Here is a 23,112-nt window from a genome sequence, read left to right as displayed (position 1 = left end):
ATACTAATAAAATATGGATAAAAACATATGTAAATATACTTTCCTTTATCCTCTTCTATCTTTCCTCCTATAATAATCACATGCTATTAACCCAGGCTGCACTCTGGAGGGAAGGACATGATTGGGAACTTAGGAAATGGAAATGGATATACAAAAAGGAAACCAAAATTTGCTAATAATCTGTCTTCTCCATCATTATACTCATTTTCTTTCCCTTAACTCTATTAGTATTGTACACCAACACAAATGAGAAAAGTTATTGCTTCTTGTTATTCATAACATGAAAACATGAATGGAACGTGAATCTTTCATTATTAAGCCTGACTGAAGTTTCTGGTTTGGGATATTTATTATTTAATATGTCAAGAAATAGCTTTCTATTCATATTTTACTAAGGTTGTGTGTTTTGTGTGAGTGATTAAGAGAATGTATGTGTATATGTGTGTTACTGATACCCTGAAGTTAAAATGACCCACTGTATTACTGGCATAAATGCCATTTGATTGTGGAGTGTGCATGTGTATGTTTTCACAAACTATGAATCCATTAGGTAATACTTTATATAAGACAACTAATACCTGAAGTGAGGCAGGTCTGTAGCTTTCTTGTGTGAGAGAGAGAGCCTTTAACATAGTGTAAGAAGTTTTATAATAGCTTTTAAAATACTGAATGTTTAAAAGAATAATGAGGGAACACTAACCTTAACAGACATTAAAGCTTCATTTAAAAAAAAAAAAACAAACAGTATTTATAATATTGGCTGACAGAGATCCAGGGAACAGAACTGAGTATAGAAATGAACCCAAGAAATTGCTGCAATTTTGTATGGGAGAAAAAACCCCAGAATCTCTAAGTGAGGTAATAGGATATATTATTTAATAGATGATCTTGGTAGAAGTGACCAGTCACATGGAGGAGGAGAGAGTTTAATTTTTACTGCTTTAAGATAAAGAAAACTTTAAAATGTTCCTGCATAAGATAAATGACTTGAAGGAAAGGAAAAACAGATCATATTCTTTGACAGGAAGACTCAAGTTCATAAAGATGTTCATTTAACATGATACCAATTAATACTAGTATGGTTTGTGTGTGCAGAATTTGTCATGCTGACTCTAATGATAAAAAAAAAAAATACACACAGCAGCGGAAAACCTAGGAGAAATTAGGGGAGGAGGAAAAAGAAGGGAGAGAAAAGGGTCTAGTCCTACCAGATACTAAAATATATTATAAAAGCACAATAATTACAATGGTTCATGACAGGTAACATCAACAGAACAGAACATTTAAACAGAAAAATAGATATGGAATGTACTATATAATATAGGTGTCATTTCAAATCAATAGGGAAAAGACCATTTGGAACAACAGCCTGAACACTTGAAGAGAAGTGTGGGTTCCCTATTTACACCTTACATTAAAAGAAATTCCACTTAGAATAATAATTACAATGTAAAAATAAAACACAAAAGTATTATAAGAAAACATGAGATGGTCTTTTTTCATATATGTGAGGAAGCCTTTGCTGAGTGAAATCAAGACACCATAAAAAGGTGAATAAATCCAACTACACAAAAAACAAAAATTACTTCATGTAGGGGAAAACTACCATAGGCAAAGACAAAAGATAAACTAGTAAAAATTATCTACTACTCATATAACAGATGATGGGAGAAATCCCTATGGTATAAATAGGAATGACCCAATAAGAAAGAGACAAAAGGATATTAACTGGAAGTTCACAGAAAAAGAAATGTAGGTGACCAAAAACCACATGATAATTACACATCTTTATTCAGAATAAAAGGCAAATTAAATAATGAATTTCACCTACTGGATTTTCAAAATTGAAAAAACCTGCTAAAACAAAGAGCAAAAAAAAAATATATTGAAAATGAGGGATAAAAAGATATATAAGATGAATCAAAGAGGTCCAACAACCAAATATTTATTATTCCAGAAGAAATAAGAAAAATGGAGAAAGAAAACTAAAGAAATAAAAAGCATCTGAGCTGGAAAGACTTTCGTATTTAGAATAAAAGAGACAACTTAGCAGAATAAGTGTAAAAAAAACCAAACAAACCCAAAACTCCTCCATACCAGACAATAGAAGATAAAAGCCTTAAAAGCTTTCACGGTGGGGGTGGGGGGAGGGTGGGGACTAGGTAATATAGGTAATATGTAAAGGAACAATTATCTGACTGGCAAAACTTTTCTCATCAATTTTAACAGTGGTGAATACTATATACCTGAAACTAATATAACACTGTATGTTAACTACTCTGGAATTAAACTAAGAAATAATCAGTAATGAAAAACTATGCAGTAATTAAAGTCTATTGGGAAAGGATTTGACTGGGATTTCTATATCCAGCAAATTATCATGTGTCAAGAAAAAATAAAGGTACTTCCATGGGTTTTACTTCCATGAACCAATTCTGAGGTACCTGATTTACTACTCTAGCCAACCAAAGATGCAGGTCAAGACAGAGGTCAAGATATCCGATACTAGATGTGTGTGTGTTCTCTTTTATAATACAGTTTATGGAGGTGGTCTGATTGGCACAATGAGCATGTTGGAATAGATGATTTAAATAATTTTCTATATGACAGCGATGCCTAAGAGTGTTAAACATGTTGATGTTTGCATATTTTGCTTGCTTTTGTTAGAAGTTCTTTACAAATTCAGCAGAGAGAGAATGGACAAAGATGCAGGATTGGAGACACAGATTCTATGTATTATCAAGATAATTATTACCAACACATACTTCTAAAAATAAATGTATACAAATGACTAAAAAAAAAAGTATCCGATACTAAAAATGGTGGAACTGATCTAGTGACCAAACAATATAAAAAATAAGAAAAAGCAATCCTAGAATGAAGTTTTATCAACTGTAAGAAGTAATAAACTCAAGCTAGCAGATGAAAACTGTATGGCCCAAGTAAAATACATTCAGGACAAAGAATACAACTGACTCCAAGCAGCAGAGAAAGGAATTGAGAAGTTACATAGTATTAGAGGCATGTATATGAAGAATGTATATGATTACTTTCACAATAGAAAAAAAAGGTAACTGGAAACTTGAGAGAAAAACCCCCAAATACACAATAAAATCATGCTCAAAATATGAACAAAACAATACAATTTTGAGCAATTCACAGAGTGTATGAAAAGAAGAACCATGTGACTGAAATGCTAAAAATATTCTTTGTATGGTTCATGATGTTGAACAGAAAAAGAAATCTAATGCTAGAGTTCTACTTAGTTGTGAAATAAAGCGTTTTTACATAATCATGTTCATGTAAATAGTATTTGTTTCAACTATTAAAATCTACCTATATTCAAAACATAAGTGGTTAAGCATGGTTACAGTACAGAATGTAAATGTTACCATTACCTGAAAATGTAAACATTACCTAATATGTGGTGAAAGGGTAGAATACTTGAAAGGAAAAATGGAGTAATGTCATTGTCTAATATTGTGGGGAAACAGGACTATTACTGAAAGCTGATGTGATGGAAAATGGAGATCTGAGTATGTTCAAAGTAGAAAGACGACAAATGCTAAAGGAAGGGAGAATGGAAGTATCGATAGTGAGAATCTGATTAAATATGGTAACAAAATTAAGAAACAAAATTTCAAAGTGAAATTAAAATGCTCAAATTTACTTCAATAATCTTCAAGTTCATGGCTATTCAGAAAGGCAGTTTTTCAAATTCTAAAATGTTCCTGTTATTAACCAATGCATATATTTCAGCTTAATATTGGGGTTATATAGAAATTTATTTTTTATAAGTATCTTTGAGATACTGACAGAGGAACTCTATTTGGAAATCTTTATAAGATATAACAGTTTTTCAAGTGTTTACTGTATTTCAAAGTATGGTACCCTAATTTCCATTTTCTTGATTTCAGTTCCAGAAATATTGGCAGAAAAAGTAAAAAGCTGACAGCTGGGTATAAGGATATTACAAGATGACTCTAATTATCTAAAATGTTTCTTTTAAAAGAACAGTTGCTACTAAATATTTCATTGCTAACATTTGGTTCAAGCCATAGCTACATGTATTCTATGGCATTCTGGATCTGAACTTTGCAGCTGGTGGTTGATTTCCATCAACACCTTAAGACTGAAGTCTACAGTAAGGCTAAACACATTCAAACTATGAAAATGAAGCTTTAAAAAATATGGTGGAAACCTACTTGAATACTTAGGCATATATAGCTTTTTGTCTTAATTGTTGCAGAACAGAATGTTACCTACACAAATGTCAGCTGAATTTAATTAAACCAGCATTTGTGGAAACCCCATTAGGTACCATAATATGGTTTCTACAAGGGATACAAGTAAGCATCACCAAGTAGAGCACAGGAGGTTGGATGTGAAACTGAAAGACAAACAGTCTACTATCTAGTAATCAGTTCTTTGTTTTATTTTATAAAGAGTGAACATGATGAGAAAGTTTATTGAAACACCTTCTGCCCCAAACATGATCAACGGATAAATGAGTTGGGGGGAGGGGGGTAAAAAGGGCATGTGTTTATGTAATTTTACTGGGACAGTTTACCTTAACTGTAAGGACCAAAGCCAGAAAAGAAGCCAGGTATCTTGAACGTATGAATCTCAAGTCTATACTGACAAGCTGGGTAACTATAAGCGAATACTTAACTTTTTAAGACCTTATTTTCCTCACTGAAAAATGGGACTAATCACTTCTTCTTTGGATTTTTAATGATATGACACACATTTATTAAGCAGTTATTATGGACCAGGCTTATGCTAAAGGTGTAAGATAAATAAAATGACATCCCTGACTTCAAAAGGCTTATAATCTATGGAGGAATGCAGATATGCAAATAAGCATATCTTATTAAGAAACAGAGGCTATGAGAAAACAGAGGAGGGAGAGATTGACTGGTTTAGGAGAATGAGTCCAAGAATACTTAACAGAGATTACACAGAAGCTCAAGATTGTGTGCCAGGTCACCAAGTTATTGGGTAGGAGCAGCCAGAGCAATAGGGGTTCTAAGCAGCAGAAACAGCCCAAGCTTGATGAGCACAGAAGTTCAGAAAGGACTAGGTGAGCCTGAGGCAGTTCACAATGGCTAGACTGCAAGATGTTCAGAAAGGTAAAGTATAGAAACTGCATACAGAAAAGTAGGCTGGTGCCAAATTATGAGAATGATAGTAAGTTAATGAGATTGTACTTACAAGGTCACTGTTCTTCAAAATTCTGTCCTGGGATCACAGGTATAGGATAAAGAGTAGGAAGCCTTGTTAAAATGCATGTTCCCAGGCCCAGAGATGCACTGAATCAGATTTTTTAGAGTCTGAGATAATTTACATTGTAACAAATTCTCTGATGATTCTTAAACACTCAAAGCTTGAGAAGCAACAATGTAGGTCACAAGGAATTACTAAACTTTAAGCAGATCAATTGTGTATTTTAGTATGAGTGATATTTTGGCAAAGGCGTGGAAGCAGTGTCAATCTCTCCCCTGTTCTCTTCCCCAGAACCCATTTATTATAGCACATTCATGAAATTCTGCTGGCTATTTATACGTCTGATAATTTTGGCGGCAGTGTGGAAAGTAAAAGAAAAGTGGAGAGACTAGTCAGAGTACTTCAGTGATACAGGAAAGAACTAAAATAAGGCTATGAGAAGAGGTGAAAATGACATCAAAAGACATTTCTCCAAGAAAGAAATACCCAAGATTTGGTGATTAGTTGGATTTGGTTGTTCAGGCAGGAGAAAGTAAAGGTTAACAGAAATTCCTAACTTAGCAAGTAATAATACTAACAAAAAAGGATCATATGAAGTAGAATTGTGAAAACATTTTGAAAACTGGAAATCTAAGTGTAAGATATTATTAATCAGGTTCCTCTCTAGAGCACTTCCCACACTTCTTTTCTTAACTTAGATGTGGATTGTATTCATATCTCTTTTAATGCAAAAGTAACTCAGGCTTATTATAGAAATTCATTCACTTCAGTACTGACTGAAGTTCTATTAAGATCTGCGAAGATGCTTTGTGCCTACTTAAAATGCAACAGTGCATGGATGAACAAAGAAAACAAAAGAGTGAAAAACACGTAGAAGACAACTATTATTACCCCCTTTTTTGAGATTCTCTCTTATGGCTTTTTTTCCCCCCTATGAATATTTTAGTTTATTTCTCAGTTTATATTACTGTTTTTTATAAAGTATAATGATTTTTATCTTGCATTTTCACTTCAAAAACATTTCCTCACATTACTGTAAATTCTTCAAAAACTATAGTGTTCTATGACCACCTATTTCTATGGGAGAGAGCAGTTGAATTATGGAATACTTAAGTTGTTTTAAAATTTTCATTGTTATAGATAATGCTGCAAATAAGATTATGGGATCATAAGGTATGTTCATTTTAAAGGCACAAAAATTGCTGACTTGCTTTACAAAGGGTTTAATCAGTTTAGACTGCAAACAGAAATATATGAACAAGCACATTTCCTGGTACATTCATCAGCAACAAAACCACTAGAAAAAATTTCTTGCTAACTCAAAAAGTAAAAATGTATCACTGCTTCTTAAAGTTTCACTTCTTTATGTGTCAGGGAGAAACATTTTCCCATTTGCTTTTTTTTCCACTTCAGTGTAAGAACCTCAACTTGGTGCTTTTGAAAGCATTTGTAGAAAGACCTTAAAATTTAACGGTAAATGTTTGGTTTTCTGCAACGGTGAAGTTGTGGGGATCTTAGCTGGTCGAGCTTGTGGGATCTCATTGGTCTCCCAGCTCTTCAAGCTTTCCTTCCCGGACGCCCCACAATTAAATGGTTTTAACCAATAAATAAATAAACTAGAGACAAACCTCTGCTACACAGTTGTAAATTTCAAATCCTGCTCTGCACATCTTTAATTTGTTCATTAGGATGGGGGATGGGAAGTGGGAGAAAAGGACAGAATAAATGTCAATGTTCTGAGTCAAATTTAATGATCTTTCCCTTCATAAGTCCTTCCAGTTCTTTAAAGTTTGGAAGGTATTTCCCCATCCACATAAATATCTTTCTTAAATGAGAGACTAGTATAACGATATTTACTCTATTTCATTTAACTCTTCAATTTACCTGGAGTTTATTTTGGTATATAAGATGAAATAAAGATTCAAGTTTATTTTGAACACTACTTAACACTCTCAAAAACATGCACTAAATGTCTTCCTTTTTCTACTGATTTCCGAGGATTGCTTTATTATATTTAGAGTATCTATTTTGGGGATTTCAGTTCCGTTTGCCAACTTTGCCACCAATGCTATGTCAGTATCCAACTCTTTTGTTTACTATAGTTTTATAGTATGTTCTGGTATCTGATAGGGCTATAGTGGTTAGTTCTTTGTCACTGTTCTTGGTTTTTCACTGAAGTTATCTCACTTTTTACCTCTTTAGTCTTTTGGACAAAACTAAGAATCATCTTTTTAATTTCTCAAACACATTTTTAAAAAATCAGAATTATTCTAAAGGTGTAAGTTAAGTTGAGAAAAATGGATATCTGTAATAGCTGGGACTTCCCATTCAGGCACATGATATTCTCATGATATTCTTCTCCCTGCACTGCCCTGGCCCCCCGACCCTTGCTTGTATCTCAGTAGTTTTCAGGTTTCTTTTTTTCTTTTTTTTAAAAGATTTTATTTATTTATTTGTCAGAAAGAGAGTGAGAGAGCGAGAGAGCATAAGCACAAGCAGGGGGAGTGGCAGGCAAAGGGAGAATCAGGCTCACTGCACAGCAAGGAGCCTGATACGAGACTCAATCCCAGGACTCTGGGATCATGATCTGAGCTGAAAGGCAGACGCTTAACTGAGCCACCCCAGACATTCCAGTTTTCAGATTTCTTTACATGGGTTTACACATTTCTTATTAATATAATTTTATATTTTCTGCCATCATTGCTATAAGTGATTTTTTTCTACCATATTTTCTATTTTTTAAAGATTTTATTTATTTGAGAGAGACGGAGAGAGAGAGAGAGAGAGAGAGAGCGAGCTCTCTAGCAGGGGTAGGGGTAGGAGTAGAGGAAGAAGCAGACTCCCCTCTGAGCAGGGATCCTGATGCAGGCTGGATCTCAGGACCCTGGGATCATGACCTGAGCTGGAGACAGATGCTTAACCAATTGAGCCACCCAGGCACCCCTCTACCATACTTTCTAAATAAGTACTGCTATTATAAAGGTGAACTACTGGATTTAAAGTATTTGTCTTAAATCTAGTTACTCTACATTCTTATTAGTTTTAATAACTTCTCAGTTGGCTCTTGGTTTTCCTGGAATGCAATCATACCACACCAAAAATGGGATTGTGCAGTTTTTCAGTATTTACTTCTCTTTGTTCTAATTCATATCTTACTATACTGGTCAGAACTTCCTTAAGAATGTTATATAATAATGCAGTGATAATGGGTTTCTGAGTTTTTAATAGTCATTGCTGCTTTAGTGTTTTCACCATCAATTATTATTTTAGCTTTTAGTTTGATATGCTTTGTTAAGGAAATTTCTCTTCATTCCTGGCTTTTAAAGAGACAAAAGGAAATTATTAATTTCTTTTCCGTGTTTGCTGATATGTTCATGTTCCTGATCAGATTCATTGACCTATGCATTATAAAATTTCATATTCAGCCATCTTTGCATTCTTAGATACTTGATAATCATAAAGTAGAATTAATGTATTATTGAATTATTATTTTTATTACTTATTTTTAAAAAAGATTTTACTTATTTATTTGACAGACACACAGTGAGAGAGGGAACACAAACAGGGAGAGTGGGAGACAGAGAAGGAGGCTCCTCGCCAAGCGGAGAGCTCCAGGGCTTGATCCCAGTACCCTGGGATCATGACATGGCAGAAGGTAGACGCTTAACGACTGAGCCACCCAGGCACCCCCTGTTGAATTATTTTTATTTCTATCTTATTCATAGTTGCTATATGAGTTCTACATTTTTAAAGTTTGCACAAAATCATTTCTGGAACACAGCACCTTGGAAATATCTCTTTTAGTTACTAGCCATCTAAGTGACAACTTTTCAGGCTCAGAAAACCTAAGTGGATTGTATAGGGTAACAGGATTGGCAGGCAGGTTAGTATTCTGGTTCTGATCTAGAATTATAATCAAATGTCCCGTTTCACTGTGCAAACCCTTTCTTCTCCCCCAGTGTGAGAAAGATCATGTCTTCTTGGCCCAGCAGTCTTATTTTCTAGCCAGCTAGAAAGACTGGCATGTGGCAGCACAGTGTATACTTTTCTCTTTCCAAGGCTCTGGGGGAAGTTCTACCTTCCTGTACAGATCAGACAGGAGATTCAAAAAGTGGGTGTTTGTACAAAGGGAATGAATGAAGACTACAAAAGGAGGTTAGAGTAACATGCAGATCTGTCCCCTTATTTGTATGTCCTTTTAGTATTTCCATTTCTTTAGGTGGAAGAGTCAGCAGAAACATATTCGGAGTTTTTATAAAATAATTCTGTGTAGTATGGCTGAGTTTCTTTTAGCAAATCCATCCATATACATATGAAAAGGAAGAGACAAGAGAAAGAAACGTAAGTAACGCCAAGTCCAGTGGTCACATCAGGATCAGATGTTGTGAGATAGCTGTAATTTCTAGTATTCTATTTCTGTACTCTTCTAAAATGATTTAAGACTATTTCATCTGGGATATGAAGCAGATTTTTCAAAAGCTTCAAAATTTGAGCTGAGAAAATAAGATCACTGAATGTATATTTATATTTTAAAAATAAGTACCCAAGTATTAAAGATTTTTTTCCCCCCAGTAATGCAATAAACTTTGTGCTTAGCAATGTGCTAGACTCTGGGTATATAGTGGCAAACAATACAGTCTGTGGATTTACAGACTCAACATTTTCCTTGAAAAATCTCTTAAATCACCCATTAATTATAATGTACACATTTTTTGTATACCGCCTTATACAGACATATTCTGCATAAAGACAGAATATATTTACATCAAACGAGAACACACAATAAAATTATATGTGCAATATATAAAATATATGTATTTAAAAGGGTGTGCGTTTATGCATGTGCATGTATGTACCAGAGAGGATGCACGCATAGAGGTGGTGGTTTGTTATGGCAATAGCTGAAGGTCATCTTGGAAACCAACATAATTGCTCAGCAAGTCTAAAACAGCAGTTTCTCTTCCAGCATTGGAATAAATTCCTGTTTCTTTGATTAAGCGCTTCAGGTTTGGCATTAGAAGCCATGTTGTACGAACATTACATATGACTAACAGAATTACACTCAACACTGAGATGTTCATACCTACACGCTGAGGTCATCTGAGGTGACAGAGATTCACACCTTTAATCTCATGTCTATTCTGAAACAAAAGCTCAGTAGCGGGATGTGACTGCAATATTTAAATGATTACTTTTGTCATGATTTTACTTTTGGCTGAGTGTATATAGTTGAATTCAAGTAAATTAAGTGTGATGAGACTCCACTGTACTGATTAGATGTGTAACTTTAGTTTCCTACTGTGTGTAGTGGAGAGACTACGTATGTATGGAAGAGCTAATGTGAGGACTAAGGGAGATAACATTATTATGGACTTTGTGAACAAAATCTGCAATAGTACTCTTTCCCACATTTATGATATTAAAGTTTGGGTTTGAAGTAATTCCAAGTATACACTAATGTGTACATTTAGAAAATCAAGGAAATGTTTTCACATAGGTTGTCAGCTGTAGGTCTCCATGATACCATTTTAAAATAAGTAGTTAATTCTTAACTCCAATGTGTAGGTTTATCATAACCACATAGTATGGCAATAAACTCTTGGTCAGTACTAGGGCAGTCCACTGTCATGTTTTGTTTAAATTTTTTTTCATTGTGCACACACCCCTTAAAAGAGATGAAATTCTATAGAGTTCTACATGTATAAAACAAGTTTGGAAGTATGCTTAATGATTCTTTAAAAGTAACAATGAAATTTTGAATAACTGTGCCAGAATTACAGATCCTTTCTAAAGCAATTTCCATATAAAATAGTAATAATAATTGTATATAAAGTTTTTAAAAAGTACATGGATTTTATTGTTACTATCAATCTGGTATGAGAGATACAGGCAATGGGGTCATCAGCTTGAGAAGAGTAAGTTTTGGTGTGAGACCATCAAGAGCAGTTTAAATTGCTAAAAAGTAGGAGGTGAGAAAACAAACACATATATTTATCAAAAACTGAACTAATAGTCTGTCTCATTTATGTAAGGTACCGACAAGATGATGACTCAAAGATTTGTATCAGTGATGCTATGCAGGTAACTTAGTAATTAAAGGCAAAGAATTAAGAGACTGAACTCATAGAAAAAACAAAACAAAACACATGGCTGCTTTCCTTATCTTCACATAAACGATTTGCAAGTTTTACACAATTTCCAATGAGTGTAAACTGTGTATCAAAATTGCACATAAAATTAAATATTGTATTTAATAAAGACTTCATAACAAGTATAATGGGTGAGATACAAGCAGCTTTAAAACATGACATGTGAATTTTATAAAAGCCATGTAACATAGGGACTATGTGACAATATGACACAACTATGGTCATAGGACATGGAGGACAGGGAAAAGAAATGCCTAGTAGCTTGAAACAAGTACTGCTTCAATGGCAGAGTGCTTTTAAGATACTGCTGAAGATTTTGAGATTCCAGGAATTGATGGGGGAAAAAAAAAATCAATCCATAATACAATTAGACTAGATGTGAAAAATGTACATTCATTTACTTGGTATCTTCCGCCCTCAAAACCTCATTCCTATCAAGCTAAATCTCCATATGCTAACTTCACTTAGGCATGAAGGTATGAAACAGAATTCAGCTTCCTAGAGCTAGAATGAAATTTTAAGAGTTGTAACAGAACAAAAAGCAAGCAGTAATAAAGAAGCTTGTTAGGGGCAACCTTATTGTTTATTCTCCAGAGATTGGATCCATATCTAAATCCTAAGAATGGACAAAATGCAATTCATTACATAATGTTAAAGCCCCCCACCCAAATTGGTGAATATGACATAGTTTGTACTTTCAAGGAGGCTACAAATATTTATTGAGTGCTTACTACATGCTAGGCACTGTTCTAAATGCTTTAACATATTAGTCACTTAATCCTCATTACAATATTATGATGTAGGTACTCTTATCATCCTTTTTTTTTTTTTTTTTTTTTACAAACAAGGAAATGTGTATTAACCCAAAGAATATTTAACCCAGACAGGTAATATAACCTGCCTTAAGCTACAAAACTACTAATCTCGGGCGTCTGGGTGGCTCAGTGGGTTAAAGCCTCTGCCTTCGGCTCAGGTCATGATCCCAGGGTCCTGGAATCGAGCCCCACATCGGGCTCTTTGCTTAGCAAGGAGCCTGCTGTCTCCTCTCTCTCTCTCTGCCTGCCTCTCTGCCTACTTGTGATCTCTGTCTGTCAAATAAATAAATAAAATCCTAAAAAAAAAAAAACAAAAACCAAAAAACAACAAAAACTACTAATCTCAATAGTCTGGCTCCAGAGTACATGTTCTCAACCATTATGACATAATATATTTCAGAGAAAGAAAAGAAAATTAAAGAAGCCAAGTACACTGACCATATTTTCTGAAGATTCTAAGACTGTCCTGACTTCAAATATTCTGTCCTACTGTCAGATTACTTACCTTCATTTTGACTGGGCAAAAAATTATTTGCAAGAGAAATATACTAATTTATATGCTTGATATTTATACTCAACAAAAAAGACCATAGCATGATATGGTTGCTGTGCTTCAGTAGTTGTACATTAGTAGATACATTTAGCTACTCATACATATACATGTATACAAATGGATATATACATATACATTTAGTTACATTAATAGTGCCTATGAACACAACATGGCTGTAAAAAATGTTGCCTTTTATTCCACAGAATTAGTCAAATTTATTCAAAGTGATTTTGAAGAAATCTGAATCCCATAATATCACTAAGTAACTTGAAGTTTCGTCATTTTTAGTGAAGAAAAAACAACCAGTCTCCACAATATAAAATTACTAATATTCCAAACTACTTTGAGTGTTACTACCATTATAATTATCAAGTACAGAAGCTGCTTTCAAAAAGTCATGTTCAACTTTTACAGCTGCTATATAACTAGAGAAAAAGAATACAGATATCTCTTTCATAAATATATTAAGATGCTGCCCACTGGAGTCTCAAATGCAAATAATAGCCATCAGATTTTAAGGAAATCTTCATAAGGAAAATAACTTTAAAATGATGTTATTATTAATATTTATAATTGAAAAAATGATAGTACGAAAGAGTTTTTCCTTTCCCTTTTTCATCTATGATTTGATTTCAGATTGGACTTTAACAGTCCTAATTTCAATCTTTTTTTCCACAATTTTTCCCACTAATGATGCTTTATATTTGATGATGTGCTCTATACATCTATATTCACAGAATAGTAGCTTACTTAGCAAAAAACTTCAAGATTTTTATTTTTGCACTTGCCAAGAAGCTAAACTTCTAAAGAAAACTCTCTCTCACACACACACACACACACACACACACACACACACACACACACATACTCAGACACATTTCACTCACTTTTAAGCTAGAGGCAATTGTTTCAAAATGTAATAGTTCTTTCAGGCCCAGACCTGCAATGAGTCCATCAGAAAAGTACTTGGAAAAGTATCTCTCAAAGAAAAATAAGCCACAGAAATGTGTTTAGCTTGCTGAAAAATGAGTACATAGTCATAATAACTCTAAATAGGGGTACCTGGGTAGCTTAGTTAGTTAAGTGTCTGCCTTCAGCTCAGGTTATGATCTTGGGGTCCTGGGATAGAGCCCAACATCTGGCTCCCTGCTCAGCGGAGAGTCTGCTTTTTCCTCTCCCTCCATCCCATCCCGCTTATGCTCTAACAAATAAATAAAATATTTTTTTAAAAAAACCTAAATAGTATCTCATAACTTGAACAGTTAGCTGGTTAAAAAATATTCAAACCCTATAGGTGAGTAATTTGAATAGCTATAGAAACAACAAATTAGTAGCATAAACACCAATGTTTTCCAATCAAGAACAATGTTTTTTGTCATCTTTCCTTGTATTTGTCTGCATAAAAATGATATATTAAAAAAAAAAAAAGGCTTACTCTGCTTCTGGAGTTACATTCCTAAAATTAGAACACATTTTCTGAAAACCATCTAGTGGGATGGGTCACCAAAGGAAATTCTGGAACATAGTTTCCTAGAAGTCTTTAACAAGTAAGGATGGTGACCAGTGGCTATTAAGGGTACTGTGACAGGTTTGCTGGCCTTCATAACCCTGGCAACTGGTGTGCAAATGGATGACCTATTCTCAATGCCTGTCAGTTATTCAACTACTCTCAGTGCCAGTAACCAAAATGGCCACGCCTGAAGTAGTTTGATTCTCCAAAGTCACTGATGGTTTCAGAAAGAAAAAGAAAAACAAAAACAAAAAACCCTTTCCAGTCCATTCTTTTCTGATGGCAGTTTGTTTATGCAACAGAATTTCACACAAGGGCCTTCAAATACATGCAAATTTATAAACAGGCAGACAGAAAGATTTTAATTTCTGAAAATATAACAAACTGACATAGACTATCTTCCCTTTTTAGGGAGTGGCTTACTTTTCCCCGCAATAAAAAAAACTTTATTTTTATTTTATTTTTAAAAGATTTTATTTTATTTTATTTTTAAAGATTTAATTTATTTATTTGACAGAGATCACAAGTAGGCAGAGAGGCAGGCAGAGAGAGGAGGGAGCAGGGTCCCCGCTGAGCAGAGAGCCCGATGTGGGGCTCAATCCCAGGACCCTGGGATCATGACCTGAGCTGAAGGCAGAGGCTTTAATCCACTGAGCCACCCAGGCACCCCAAAGATTTTATTTTTTATTTATTTGAGAGACAGCGAGCACGTGCACACAAGCTGGGGGAGAGACAGAGAGAGACAGAGAGAGAGGCAGGCTTCCCTCTGAGCAGGGAGTCCAATGGAGGGCTCAATGCCTGGACTTTAGGAATCATGACGGAGCCCAAAGCAGATGCTTAATAGACTGAGCCACTCAGGTGGCCTCCAATATAGACTTTAAAATCGTAGGAATCTCACAGAATTTTGGAATTGTAAAGAACATTAGAAATTGTGTAGGTAAAAGGAACAAGTGTTAAAAGATGAAGATCTAAAACCAAACAATTAGTTAATAGTTCAATATGGAATCCAGATTTTAGATTCCTAATCTTATATTGTTTTCACCATAGCACACAGCCTCTCCTTAACCTATCAATCTTTGTTAAAAATATCTCCAAATAGCAACAAAAATATGCAACTAGTTAACAACTTACTGAAAAGTGTTTCTGATATACTTCAAGTCTATTCTAAATAAATCATCAACTAGACTGGCACAGAGAAATTATCTTACTTTTCAGATAGTTTAAAGTACATAGCTACAAATTGATAAAAGATAAAATTATTTTGATTCTCAATTATTGATCCTACTGCAAAAATATCAATGCATATTGGCCACTTACTTTTAGGCACTATGTTAGGTGCTGAAGGTAAATGAACACACATAGTTTCTTCCTGTTCAAAAATTTATGCTTAAAGTTATCTTTATATATTGCTTTAAATTTCTTTAGTACTTTGTAAGATACATCTCTCCACTAAGTCTTACTAACTCCTGAGTTAGTATTGAATTTAGCAAGAGAATTATGATCAGAGTATATGATTCTATCCTGTTGCAGCATTTGTTTTGTTTTGTTTTGTTTTCCAAATCACAACATTGACTTTTTTGGCTTCCACTACACAAATATTTAAAATCTGAAGTGTACCAGATAGGTAGGATCTGTAAGAATTCTTACTATTTTTTTAAATCCCACCTCTATTGCAAATGGTAATGCTGGCTTTGATACAAAGACCCCCGTAACAATTGCAATTGTATGCTAAAAGTTACTAAAACTTAATTTCTAATAAAAAACAATTTGATAAATTACCAAGGTAGCTACTAAAATAATACAGAAGAAATAAGTAATTGTTGGGCTAAATATGAAATATGTTATTCTTGTAGTAGATATAAACTTAGAATAATGATTAGTATGTATACATTCTTCCTTAATTTTATGTAATTTTGGATTACTTAAATTATCTCATTAATTATAAGAGTAACTTAGCAAGCAACATAATACAAATTCCTATCCCATCAATGAAGAAAAAGATATAATCTGTTTCTGCTTCCCCATACACAAACACAAAGTAGCATTTTGGGACTGGAATTAATCCCTAGCCCTCTATATCAGAGCTCTATAATCCACACTAAAAACAGCTCTACCTTAAGAAATATTAAACTTGAAAAAAGCTCTAAGCTATCACATTTCTTATAAACTTACAAATCCTTTATTGGCACATTTTAACTTTAAACTCCCCAAACTATGTATTTGGGAAGAGGGAGAAAGCACCTAAAAATTCCTTAACTAGGATCACAGGAGTTCACAGAATAAAGTATTAAATGTGAATAAGATATACCTATAAAACATTATTGGTACATTTAAGATTCAATAACCCTTCCAATGATGGAAATCTCAAGCCTTCAAGTTGAATCCTCTAACTTCATTATGTGTTCCTTTGTATTTCTTTTTTATGCCCTAATATTTTAGCTTTTCCTCTCCAATTTTTAGCATGGTATTTCCCCCAAAATAACTGGCAATAAAAATCACTTTATTTTATTTTTTAAAAGATTTTATTTATTTCTTTGAGAAAGAGGGAAAGATAGAGAAAGAGTGAGCATGTGCAGGGAGGAGGGGCAAAGGGAGAGGGAGAAGCAGACTCCCTGTTCAGCAGGGAGCCCCATGTGGGACTCAATCCCAGAATCCTGGGATCATGACCTGAGCTGAAGGCAGATGCTTAACTGACTGAGCTACCCAGGCATCTTAAAATTCACTTTAAACATAAACTTAAGGGAAAACTCAGGCACACCAATTTGTATATGAAAATAAAATTGGTATCAAGAAACTTCAGCAAATAGGTATTATTACACCACATGTAAGGTTACTCTTTATTACTAAATAAAGGCTAAAATAACTATATATTTAAATAGAGAAAAATATCAATATCAATATGGAAAATATCAATAATTTTGGTCTGTTGATATCTGTAATTGCTAATCTGACATCAAGAGCAATTTTATCTTCTGGAGTTGGCCCTGACCAGAGGTATATTTTCTATATCTCCTAGAAATTACTAAATAATGGTCCCTGAATTTTAGCTTTAGTGAATAGAAATTTCACCAAATTTCTGGGTCTTCTTTTATAAATCACCCTTAGCTTTCATTTGACCCCTTCTTTTGGAATGTTTAAGTCTGATTTCACTTAGTTTTGGAGATAGTTTAAGGTCACCAAACTCTCTCTTCCTTCATATTATTTATTAGAGATGTATTGATACCTTGTCATGGCTGAAAGTTCTAGGCACAATTACTTCCTAAGTAGACGGACTAACACCTGAGTGTTTGACAGTGCAATGTGGTTACAAGAAAATGAAACTAAAAGCCACACTGGTTTTGGTCCCTAGTCACACCTGTAATGCTAGCAGTTAGCAAAGTGGCAAACAGGATTACATAAACTATGTCTTTCTGTTACCTCAGATAAGTCCACTTGTGAGATCTAACACCTCCTAAGGGGAAAGGAAATGAACATTTGATACAATGTGAGACAGCGCAAAAACTCTCTTGGATCTATATTTCATTTAATTCAACAATAACAACTCCACTGAATAGTAATTACTACTATTATGCAGATTAGGAAATCTGTCCAAAGTAATCCTGCCAGTAACTGTAAGAGCCAGATACTGAACCAAGGAGCCTCAGATTCCAAAGCCAGTATTTTTAGTACTCATTGGCTTTTAAGGTGAGACCACTGAGTAGCATGTAGAGCAGTTGGTACAATCTCTCTGTATTGCAGAAGAATAAATAGAGACCCCAAAAGATTGAGACTTGCCTAAGGACCTAATGCTTGTGGTGAAGCTGGGATTTGAATTCAAGTCTCCTGATTTCCAGTGCAGTTCTGTGCATAATGATGATCCTCATTATTGCTTGTGTGTGTGTTTGGGGTTGAGTCATGCTTGGTATAATTTATATATAATTTATAATGCCTTGCCTGTGTCCAAATAAAATTATATGTGTGGCAAGTTCAGGGATATACATTCTTAGTGACCAAATATATTAAATGTATTTGGCAGGAATAAAAACTTAATTGATGTTTGTAAATTAATACATGTTGTAAAGAAATCTGTTGCCAATATCTTTATTTATACAGTTAATAAGTGCCTATTATGTACTGGCTACTGTGCTTGGCAATAAGAATACAACTGTATATAAAATAGAAGGATTCCCTATCCTTCCCATGGAATTTATATCCTGGTGGAGGATACAGAGAAATAAATAGGCAATTATAATGCAGTGAATCAATGCTATGACAGTGCGAATACAAAATGCTATGGGAACAGGAAGCAAGAATACTTAACTCAGACTAGACTTTTCAAAGGAGGTGGTTATGAAAAACAAGTAGGAGTCAGCTAGTTAAGGAAGAGGTATGGAGTACGCAAATACTTCAGGAAGAGCATTTGCACAAGAGATCAGGGAAAGGCCAAGGAAGGTGTGGGAGAGAAAAGAACCTAGAGACAAGCAAGGACCAAATCATACAGGTCCTTGAAAGAAAGGGCTTTACAATCTTGTCTATTACTACTACCTGGGGAACTTTAAAACAAATCACATTTGTCTGGGCCCTATCTCAGATCAATTAAATTGGAATCTCTGGGAATGAGACCCTTGTACTGGTACTTTTAAAAAAGCTAACTAGATGATTCTAATGTGTAGCCAGGATTGAAAACTACGGTTTAAGCAATATAGGGAATTTAAAATATATATTTTTACTGGAAATAAAGAAAAAAGTGATCTTAAGTAATTGACTTCTCTAGGCCTTAGTTTGGCTATTAAAAAGCAGGGTGAAACAGGTTAGAGGTAACTTGATATAGTAAAATGAGTCAGAAAACACTGGTTTTATCAATGAGTCTGTCACCTGACACCTGTATGACCTTAGATTAAAATGTCATTTCTCAGGCAGTAATACTACCTGCCTACAGGACTGCTGTAACTCAAGACAACACTTAAGAAAACAGCTTGATAACTCTGCTAATAAAATATAAACCACAATATTCCATGATTTATGCTGCTAAAATTGCACAATTTTAAGGATCATAAATATTTTTACCAAAGATGAGATCTTTTATAAGGCTTAAGGAACACATTTCACTTAAAGAATCACAGCTACCTTGGAATTCAAGATATTAAAAGAATAAAATAGAGAACTGATCTTTTTAATGCTACTCTAGTTACTAAACAGATCAATTGGGATTAAATTAGTTCTTTTCAAATAAACAGATCAACAGAGCAAATACCCTTTAATGGTAACAACAAATGTTAAAACTCTTTGTTCAGTAAAGGGCTCTAATCAGGAAAGCTACACACAAGGTAAACTGTTTTAGGAAAAAGTTATTATGATCTATGTTCTTATACAAGTATTTTATTTATAAATTTAGTTTAGTTTTTTTTTTGTTTTGTTTTTTGTTTTTTTGTTTTTAAGGGAATACTTATTTGGGATGGAGAGGATCTTATCCTGACAGGAAGGAAGTTCTGCCTCCAGAAGGACTGTTCCATACACAGAGCCAGGCAAAGTCACTGTTCTTTTAGTCTCCCTTTTACATATATCCAGCCCCATGAGAATATACACATTCCTGCAGTAATCTTTCAGTTCAAGTACAGTACTGTATCCAGTGACATCTTTCATGTTATATCCAATTTACTTAAAATTTAAAAACTTTATATAAAATACGTTCTGCATTTACATGTGGTTCATTTTTAATTCTTCAACTAAAACTGACAGAAATGCCTTTCAAACTTTATTCTCACAGTCAATTGAATATTGTTAATATTCATTTACTTTCTCGGTATTTCCTCCATGGAGTTATTACTATTAAGATGTGCTATCATTTCTTTCAACCACCTAGTTTGTGAAGAAAAGCACTCTATTTTACAGAGATGAAAAAATGCACAAGAAACTTTTGAAAAAAGTTATGGATGTCATTTTATTTAATTTTATCCCAAAACATGAGACAAGAAAACTTAAAAATCAAAACAAGCACCAACACACACACACACACACACACACACACACACCCTACTGGGCCCTCCTCAGATAATTTTGGTTGATGACACTGCAGAACAGTTAATCTGATAATTAAAATTTTCCATAACATGTGATGTTTATCTAGAGATCTATGCTGTCAACCAGAATTCAACACTTCAGTTAAAAAATCTTAAAACTTGAATACACAGACATACAAATTCTTACACTGCAGTTGCTTCAAGGGCCTCTTACTAAAGACATAAAATATTGACTTATCCAATTTAAATTAGCAACATGGTATCTTAAGGTTTTTTCAGGTCTCTTCTCAACATCACACAATCCAGCATAAAAGCAAATTTGTAAGCAAATACCCCCAAGAATCTATTATCTAAGGAAGAGAGCCTGCGACCAATACTGCCTGCAGTGGTTCAAATGTGGCCACTGAAATCATCCGACTTGAGTTACCAGCAGTTTATCTACCCAAGTTTTCGAGGGGTTCTCCGGGGCCTCACAAAATAGATTCAAAACCTATCGCAAACCTGTGTGCCGAATGTGCACAAAGGCGCCGGAATGAGGAAGCTTTTTCTAAAACGAAATCACAACTCTAATTCATTAAAGAATATACGAGCTGTTTTCCTCAAAGCCCCCCTCTTGTTGCGCTCTCTCACCCGTCGTAGAACTCTGTAAACAGTCCCTCATCTAAGAAATAGCTTTCGATTCCTGATTCCTAAGTCTGGGGACTAGCCACCATCACCACTATTCCTTTAGCATCCTAAAATAAACCCCTCAAGCCGCGGTCAAAACACAGGCTGAACGTCTGGTGTTTACATAGTCCAATGCTGGGCGTACCCTACCTTTCTGAACCACTTAGGAGCTATGAAACGGGCATCACATAATAGACTTAGTAAAGACCGAAATCACGAGACAATGTCTAGGGTCTATGAATGAAAGATCCAATACGTTTGACTGTCTCGGTTAAAAGGAAAACAAAACAAAACAAAACAAAAACAACAACAACCTAGAGAGGAAGGGTTGGAGGGGAACCGCGGGGTCGGGGGAGCGGTTTTCCTTTCCTGCCCCAGCCGGGCGATTTAAACTCAGCGTGAGACAAACGCAGGGTCGTCCGGCTGGCAGGGCCGGAGTCCTGGGGCATGACAGCCCTTACGGGACTGCCCGCGGCTCCATCAGGATCCCTCACGCCGCGGTGGTCGCGGCAGCCCGGCCCCCCGCGGGCCCGGTGGGCGTGCAAGGGTGCGGGGCAGCGAGCTACTGCCACCGGGGCGGCGGCCCTGGGTGCACTTCCTCAGATTCCAGCCACCCCATCTCCAAAAATGAGAGAGGAAGCGAGGAGGCGGCCAGGGGGAAAGCAGAGTACACGGCTAGCCCTCGCCTCTGCATCTGGGTGAGGCCAGCGGCAGGCGGGGAAGAGGGAGCGGCGATCAGAGCCGAAGTCTGCAGCGGGCCGACCCTGAGAGACGACCCGGGGGGAGCCCCCGCCCCATACCACGGGCGCGCCGGAGAGGCCCCCACACCCACCCCATTCCCAGCCCGGCCGCGCCCGCTCCCGGCCAGTCCGCGCTCTACTCACGCTCGGGTCTCCTCCAGGCTCCGCGGCTCTAACCGCATCGGGTCCCAGCCCCGCGGGCGGCGGCGGCGGCGGCGGCGGCGGCGCCGAGGGAGAGGAGAGCGGGCGGCACGGCCCCCGCCTCCCGGCCCCTCTCCCCCGCCGCTCCGGAGCTGCCCGGCCGGGCCCGAGCCCTGCCTCGCCGGCGGCCCCAGCCCCAGCGGCCGCGGCAGCAGCAGCCCAAGACCTCAGCGGCCGCAGCGGCGGCACCGGAACTGCCGCTTTCTCCTTCTAGCTCCCTCTTCTCTCCAGCCCCCGCCACACGCCCCCGCCCCCGTCTCCTTTCTCTGTCACCCTGTTTTTTTTCCTTTTGTTTCCAGAATAAACTTTATTGGTCTCTTTTTCCGCTCACATCGTGTAAACAAACAACGAACTCTTCCCCACCCCCTCGACTCCCCCCCTCCTCGGGCAGAGGAGGGTAAGAACTGAGGAGGGGCTGAGCCTACAATACCCCGGAAGTAGAAGTGCAGAGGAGGGGAAGTGAAATTGCTGAGCCCGGGCGGGGGAAGTGGGCAAATCGGGTAACAGTGTGGCAGTGCGCTTGCGCCTTGTTTTTCCGCCCGAAGTTCGTGTGGTGGAGGGGTGCCTTTCTGGAGCGGCTGTGTTTATGCTCCGTCTTTTGCAGCAGTGAGGATGTTGTGTCATCCTAGGACGGCATATGTGTTGTGTATCTGTTTCCACGGGCACTAGGCAGGCTAGGATAGACATACAGGAGTATTGGGATCGAGTAAGTTCTTGCACTTATACGCCCACAGAGGAAATGAGATTTCCTCTTGTTTGGGGGCGAGAGAAGGGGCCTTGGTGGTTCCCCGCCGTTGTCGGTGGCGAACCCGAAATGGTTATGGATACTAGAAAGAAGGCACTTTAGGAAGCGCTGGTGCGCGTCATTCTGCCAATGTAAAGTTAAGTTATAGCCCAAATCGGAAGAGTAATACACTGCCACCCCCCTCTGCAATCCTGACTCACTCCGGGGAGACCTTTTGCAAGGTGTTTAAATTCAGATTTGAGTCAGCTTGTAGGATTCAGTTCTGACTTGAGAAGACCTTTTTTCGCGTAGTGCCCACGGAGACTTCAGAAAAGCTCTCTTAGCTATAGATTAGATTCAAGCTTTCTGCCGTTTGCTACAGAATCCCACTCCCCCCACCTCTTTCCTTAAGAATAATGGGATCTGTTGCCTTTTGAGATCGTGGTTCTTATAAAGGTCCAGTGTTCTTCGCGTTTCTCCCCCTGGTGGTCTTTCATTGTATTGAAAAGGCTCGGAACGTGATTGAAGT

General features: G+C 36.5%; 1 protein-coding gene across 1 annotated transcript in view; it reads right to left on the bottom strand.

The window, feature by feature from the left end:
- PIK3CA (phosphatidylinositol-4,5-bisphosphate 3-kinase catalytic subunit alpha) overlaps positions 1-21,944 on the bottom strand; it is an 81,269-nt gene extending 59,325 nt beyond the window's left edge. The window contains exon 1 of the mRNA XM_082744376.1: positions 21,803-21,944. The gene's annotated coding sequence lies outside the window, so the exon portion shown is untranslated. The remainder of the gene's footprint in view (positions 1-21,802) is intronic.
- Between the last annotated feature and the right edge of the window lie 1,168 nt (positions 21,945-23,112).

The sequence above is a fragment of the Mustela nivalis genome (assembly GCF_964662115.1).
Source record: "Mustela nivalis genome assembly, chromosome: 1".
NCBI lineage: Eukaryota > Metazoa > Chordata > Mammalia > Carnivora > Mustelidae > Mustela > Mustela nivalis.
The sequence above is the reverse complement of the archived record's forward strand: the minus strand, read 5'-3'. Positions and strand labels throughout refer to the sequence as shown.